Source organism: Schistocerca cancellata, chromosome 1, assembly GCF_023864275.1.
Source record: "Schistocerca cancellata isolate TAMUIC-IGC-003103 chromosome 1, iqSchCanc2.1, whole genome shotgun sequence".
Lineage (NCBI taxonomy): Eukaryota > Metazoa > Arthropoda > Insecta > Orthoptera > Acrididae > Schistocerca > Schistocerca cancellata.
Genome location: NC_064626.1, coordinates 904847349 through 904854634, shown reverse-complemented (window position 1 = coordinate 904854634; position 7286 = coordinate 904847349). Strand labels below are relative to the sequence as shown.

The 7286-nt window shown below is 41.6% G+C and overlaps 1 pseudogene; it reads left to right on the top strand.

Moving 5' to 3' along the window:
- Positions 1-2028: 2028 nt before the first annotated feature.
- On the top strand, positions 2029-2147 carry LOC126098209 (5S ribosomal RNA; annotated as a pseudogene).
- Positions 2148-7286: the final 5139 nt, after the last annotated feature.

Sequence of the window (7286 nt, the reverse complement as noted above, 5' to 3'; positions counted from 1 at the left end):
GATCGCTGGACGCCCCACCCGAAGGAGAGCGCCATCAACGGCGTCACATGCCTTTTTCCAATGAGACGTTCTGCAAGGGTTTGGAATTTAACCAGAACAATGGCGCAAACTCTGGTGTTCACGAACATCATGCCATCACCTCTTTGTCGATTGTACATCTGCATCTACATCTACATCCATACTCCACAAGCCCCCTGACGGTGTGCGGCGGAGGGTACCTTCAGTACCTCTACCGGTTCTTCCTTCTATTCCAGTCTCGTATTGTTCGTGGAAAGAAAGATTGTCGGTATGCCTCTGTGTGGGCTCTAATCTCTCTGATTTTATCCTCATGGTCTCTTCGCAAGATATATGTAGGAGGGAGCAATATACTGCTTCACTCCTCGGTGAAGGTAAGTTCTCGAAACTTCAACAAAAGCCCGTACGGAGCTACTGAGCGTCTCTCCTGCAGAGTCTTCCACTGGAGTTTATCTATCATCTCCGTAACGCTTTCGCGATTAGTACATGATCCAGTAATGAAGCGCGCTGGTCTCCGTTGGATCTTCTCTATCTCATCTATCAGCCTTATCTGGCACGTATCCCACACTGGTGAGCAGTATTCAAGCAGTGGGCGAACAAGTGTATTGTAACCTACTTCCTTTGTTTTCGGACTGCATTTCCTTAGGATTCTTCCAATGAATCTCAGTCTGGCATCTGCTTTACCGACGATTAATTTTATATGGTCATTCCATTTTAAATCACTCCTAATGACTACTCCCAGATAATATACGGAATTAACTGCTTCCAGTTGCTGACCTGCTGTATTGTAGCTAAATGATGAAGGATCTTTCATTCTATGTCCTCGCAACACATTACACATGTCTACATTGAGATTCAACTGCCATTCCCTGCACTATGCGTCAATTCGTTGCAGATCCTCCTGCATTTCAGTACAATTTTCCATTGTTACAACCTCTAGATGTACTGCAGCATCATACGCAAAAAGCCTCAGTGAACTTCCGATGTTATCCAGAAGGTCATTTATATATATTGTGAATAGCAACGGTCCTACGACGCTCCCCTGCGGCACACCTGAAATCACTCCTGCTTCGGAAGACTTCTCTCCATTGTGAATGACATGCTGCGTTCTGTTATCCAGGAACTCCGCGATGCAATCACGCAATTGGTCTGATAGTCCATATGCTATTACATTGTTCATTAAACGACTATGGGGAAGAACACGGCATCTACCTGGGAACCCGTATCTATGACCCTCTGAGTCTCGTGGACGAATAGCGCCAGCTGAGTTTCACACGATCGTCTTTTTCGAAACCCATGCTGATTCCTCCAGAGTAGATTTCTAGTCTACAGAAAGGTCATTATATTCGAACATAATACGTCTTCCAAAATTCTGCAAGTGATCGACGTTAGAGATATAGGTCTTTAGTTCTCTACATCTGTTCTACGTTCCTTCTTGAAAACGGGGATGACTTGTACCCTTTTCCAGTCTTTTGGAACGCTACGCTTTTCTAGAGACCTACGGTACACCTCTGCAAGAAGGGGGCAAGTTGCTTCGCGTACTCTCTGTGAAATCGAACTGGTATCCCATCTGGTCCAGAGGCCTTTCCTCTTTTGAGCGATTTTAATTGTTTTCCTGTCCGTCTGTCATCTATTTCGATATCTACCATTTTGTCACACCGGCCAAATACTGGTGACGCAAATTTCTTCCTCTATCAGGATGTGAACCGGCTTTTCCCCAGTCGAGTGTCACTGTACGAGTTATATTAACGACCATGGCTGCGGAACCAGGTAACTACACACGTGCTGGAAAACATGCGGTTCTGGGGGTTTGTTTTAGCGCACGTTCCACTGTAGGATCAAACTTCCATTAGAGAGTTTTACGAGAAATTATTCAGTGTGCTCATCATCAAAACTTCTCACATGGACGTAATGCAGGATTAATTAAATGCATATGAAAGTATGTACAATAAAGGGACATTTCTTGATGCACTTCATGTGTGAATGAAACGAGAGGAGCGTTCCATTCTGAAAGCTAAGGGCCTTGCCGCAGTGGTATCGCCGGTTCCCGTCAGATCACCGAAGTTAAGCACTGTCGGGCTCGGCTAGCACTTGGATCGGTGACCGCCCGGATCTTCCAAGCGCTGTTGGCAAGCGGGATGCAATGTCAGCAGTTTTGAGACCAGATGAGGAGCTTCTTGACTAAGAAGTGGCGGCTCCGGTCACGGAAACTGACAACGGTTGGGAGAGCGGTGTTCTGACCAGATAGCCCTTCCACGTCCGCATCCAGTGACGCCTATCTATGAGGATGACACGACGGTCGGTCTGTACCGTTGGGCCTTCCGAGGCCTGTTCGGACAGAGTTTTAGTTCTATTCTGCACAAGAAGACTTTGGCTCCGCTTTATTATTTTATGGAAATAGTAACTTCGAAAAATTAATCTAAAAAACACCTGCTCATGCAAAGAGGGTTACCTTATCAAGCAACTCTAATTTGTTTCTCATGGTTTCCTCAATCCATTTAAGTTGAAAAATTAGGGAGGGCTCTTCTTGTTAGACCATGGTCATCTCATCTCCTTGTTATTTATTAAGCTTTGTAAAGTGAATCCTTTACTGATTGGCTTAAATGGCTCTGAGCTCTATGGGACTTAACCTCTGAGGTCATCAGTCCCCTAGAACTTAGAACTACTCATATCTAACTAACCTAAGGACATCACACGCATCCATGCCCGAGGCAGGATTTGAACCTGTGACCGTAGCGGTCGCGCGGTTCCAGACTGCAGCGCCTAGAACTGCTCGGCCACTCCGGCCGGCCTTTATTGATTGTTTATTATCATGTTAACCATATTTGTTTGTCATTCGGCAGATCAGCGCTTTGGCATAATTGTTTCTCTTTGTGTTCTTTCCTCTAAATTTTAGTTTGCTTTAAAATGTGCTGGATATGTAATGAAACGTGCCTTAATCATGAAACTGATGCAGAGGACTTGTGAAATAAAAGTAAGTAAAAAAAAAAAAACAGCTTGACGCCGAGAGCTTGTGATACAAGGCAGGTATTGAGATTCTTGACAACTCCTGATACACTTTTAAAGCAAATATGTACATAAATTTGATAAACACCATAAGTGGAAGAATTTAAGGTGAGAGAAGTAACAAATACTTATCTTTGTTTGTCTGGGCAGTCCAGAGTTGCAGATCCGTAGGCTTAATATTACGGAATTATCGGTAGGTGTTGATGGATGGCAACTCATTAATTAAAAATAATGATTGCAGATGTTATGTACTTACTTTACAAATAACATACGTCACTTCTCTCATACGACTAATGTGCAAAAACGGGATAAATGTTGGCAGTCTCATATCGCTAAACAACTTCTCTAACACGCAGCGAGGACTGGCACATGTGCTTTCTGTATGAGATCTAGCAGTAACCACTTGTCAGAAGCAGTTCCAATAAAAAACACATACATTGTCATGTGTCAGATATCGATGAAGTTAACACAGATAGTGGTGTGTCTCTAGCGACCTCCACGTCGATACGAGCTTCACATTCTTTCCTCCTTACATGTACACTTTACAGAGATATTTACAGTACAAATAGCTGAAAGCCTAGGCGACCGTCTACCAAACCACGTCTCTTTGTCGCACTTCCTCCTAAGGTAGACTCTTCCGTTTCTTTCTAGTTATTGACCCCTTTCAACACACAATACCACAGACAATGTAGTCAGCAGAAAAATTTTTCAAGGACCATCAGTTAATACAAATTTAAGTTACTGTAAGGGATTCAATGTGTTTGTCTGGAAAATGAGAAAACGTTTTTTAAAAAAGTGCCTATTTTATTGATGGTTTCTTACAATGCAATTTATCGGTGCTGATTTAATGATTTTGTAAGTGACGACCGTAGATAGCTGTATGAAACAGATCTGGGAGCAAGGACTGAAAAGGCTGCAATTTTGTCGGTTTTGGGGGTGCGACATGTACGGCTGTAGATTTGGTGAAGAGTAATATAAATCTCATTTGAAGGTTTGTTTGGGAGAGGAAAACATTTGGGTAGAGGGGAAGAGAATTCTGAGCCAAACTGGAGGAAACGGAAGGTGAGATGCCCTGATGTGCAGTGAGAACTTGGGATTCTGCTCATTTTTAATAGATTGGTGTATCGCACGGTAGATATCGTAGTTAAGGCACCCTGCAAGTTCTGAGAGCATTCCGAGAGTATGTGGGGAGTGTTTAGTTTAAGGTGGGGGAGATGTGCTGGTATTATGTGTGTGAGGGTACTGGAATTGAAAATCAAGGGGACACAATAGAGCATCTGGTGCCAAATTTACGCAAAACGTCGAATATGGGAAGGAGAATGTGAAATGTTACAAGTTGGTAGTAAATTCAGACTTTTGAAGCAAGCGGATGCGGAAAGTAATGTAGAATCCATAGTTTCAAGGATTTCGAGAGATTAGCATATATGATGGAGTAGATGACGTCTTTATAGTTGTCGAGGATGGTGGTGACATGCAAACCTCATATTCGTCAGGTTTGTAGTTTTATTGTCCTACCTCTATTCTGGGATTTGCATTAGATTATTAGTAAATTGAGCTAATTCGAGACATTTCATTGCGCTGGGCATTTGGGTAGCAAACTTCTTATTCTTTTTATTATGCCATTGCCGCAGGGTCAGCAATCCCTATGGGGGTGAAACGAGGGATGACAGTTTTCATGGATATATTTCACTGTACAAGCATTTTTTAATCTAAATCTATAAAAAATTATATCTGGCCTGTTTGTTAGAAATAAAACGTACGCATGTAACTGTTTTTGGAAACCTAAGGGGTGAAACGTTTTAGGGAAATATTTCATTGCGAAAGCTAAATCTTTGAATCTGGTGTTTCGCTTCTGGTTTAGAGACGAAAAAATACGTGTTTCACTGCAACTGGAAATTCAAATCGTAAGAGGGTGAAATAAAGTACTATTGATTAACTGATTCATCATTGCCCAGCCCAGACGGCTCAGGTAGAAACTTAAGTCTGGAGAGGGTATTCATCTTATACCGTAAGCATCGTTTAAGAAGGGATTGTCCGAAATTCCTGTCCTAAAGCGGTGAAATAGGGGATGAAAGGCTTTTTGAAAGTATGTCACTATTAAGGAAATTTTGAAGCTAGAACTGCGAGAACTGGGATTAGGTTTCTCAGTTAGAAAAGAAAAAAATTCATGTTTCATCATTTTTTGGAAATTTAACCACTAAGGGGGTCAAATAGTGGTCGAAAGTTTTTTTGAAAATAAAGAATTACTGAAGAATACCTAAAGGATTTTTAAGGCTACATCTACGATAACTAGTATTTGACTTCTCGGTTAGAAATAAGAATATAAGTATTTCTGGAAATTCAACCTCTTAGGGGGTGCTCTATAGGATGAAAATTTTTAAGAAAATATTTCGTTGCATTAAAAAAAATTTAAAGCTTAATTTATGAAAATTTCTTTGACTTGTCGGTTAGGTATAAATAAATATTTGTTAGGGGATGAATGTTGCTAAGGAAATATGTTCACAAGAACAAAAACTGCATGATTAACAAAAACTTTGGAGTCCAACTACCAGATCGCTTGTGGTCAGAAGTCTTTCGGAAAAGACCATGTTTATACGGCCTTAATTAGGGTGAAATCTCAGATGGTGCTGGAATTTGTGAACAGCATAGAAATTCGATTAAATAAAAGCAAGTCTCTGCAGGCTATACTGTCTATGTGAGCGCAGCAGCGGGTGCTAAGCTATTTAAAAAGGTTGGTCAAGTATTTTGGATAGTGCTTCGGCTAGGGACCATTTGTACACTAATCAGAAGGATCGTCTTAATGTCACTATCCTACAGTACAGGGAAAAAACATGAATATTACACACGTCATTCTGCTTAGGCAAACGGAGCACATCGGTTGGTTCTTTTTCCATTTGACGTATTCTATGATGGGCTTCATTGGCGGATTCTCGAAAAGCCCCACATAAAGGACTTTTTAAACTATGTTTTCACTATCACCAGCGAATCAGAATACAGCCGAGGATTCCAAGAGGTCTATTCACAGCGAAGGGCTGAAATTTGTCCAATGTATTATAAAGATTCCGATCTCGAACAATCTTGAGAATTTTCTCGATATCTTTATCCGTTTACAAGATACAGACGTTCAAGGTGACCCTACTTCTACACGTAAAATCTGGTATGTGGCGAAATCAAAATAACAAAAAACCGCAGAAAGTTGCTCGAATTTTACCAGTATATTATCTTCCCACTGATCTAGAAGAGCCGTCTCCCCGTTTTCAAATATTTTTATTCGTTGTCGAGAAACAGTCCAAAAACTTGTTTTTCAGTTATCAAAACCCAGCTGCGGAATCAGAGACGGCTATGCACCGCAAATGGCTGTAATTTTTTCGGTGGATTTCTAAGATTCCGATCTCGAACGAGCGTGAAAGTTTTCTTCATATCTTTATCCGTTTCAGAGAGAGAAGCTCAACGTTACCACAGTTGTACAAGTAAAGTACGCACGTACAATATAGTGTGAGGTTAAGTTTCTCCGCTATCGTCTGGAAACTCCATAATGTAGTACTGAAGCACATGCAAAATAATTTACGACGTAAAATCCGGTCTGATGTGTAAAATTAGTTTTGTGTTGTTCCAGTTTCATGTAAGTGAGCCATCCAAATTTTACTAACCAATACTTGCTCTTCTGCAGCAGGTTAATGTAGAGAACCAGGAGACAAATGGTCCTATCGGAGCATAAAAATGTGGATATGTTCCCGTTTATTTAAAAAACTCTTACTGAAATGTGGGATGCCAGCTGTCACATTCTACCTTCCTCAGCACCTTAAAAATTTTCCCAAAACATTTTGCCTGCAAAGACATTCGCACTTTCTTCTCTGAAAGAGAAGAAGACAGTGGCATAAATAATGGAAGATACTAGACAGTCGTTGTGTTATAGAAAAATCTAAGGGACAGTGACGTGTGGGAGAAAGAAAAGGAAGAGAAGAACACAGTGGCAGTGGAACATAATTGATAGTGACAGAGCCGGCCGGTGTGGCCGAGTGTTTCTAGGCGCTTCAGTCTGGAACCGCGCGACCGCTACGGTCGCAGGTTCGAATCCTGCCTCGGGCATGGATGTGTGTGATGTCCTTAGGTTAGTTAGGTTTAATTAGTTCTAAGTTCTAGGCGACTGATGACCTCAGTAGTTAAGTCGCATAGTGCTCAGAGCCATTTTGATAGTGACAGAACAGTGATACGGAAAAGAGTGGAGGAGACAGTGACAGGGGGTGGGGGGAAGGAAGGATAGG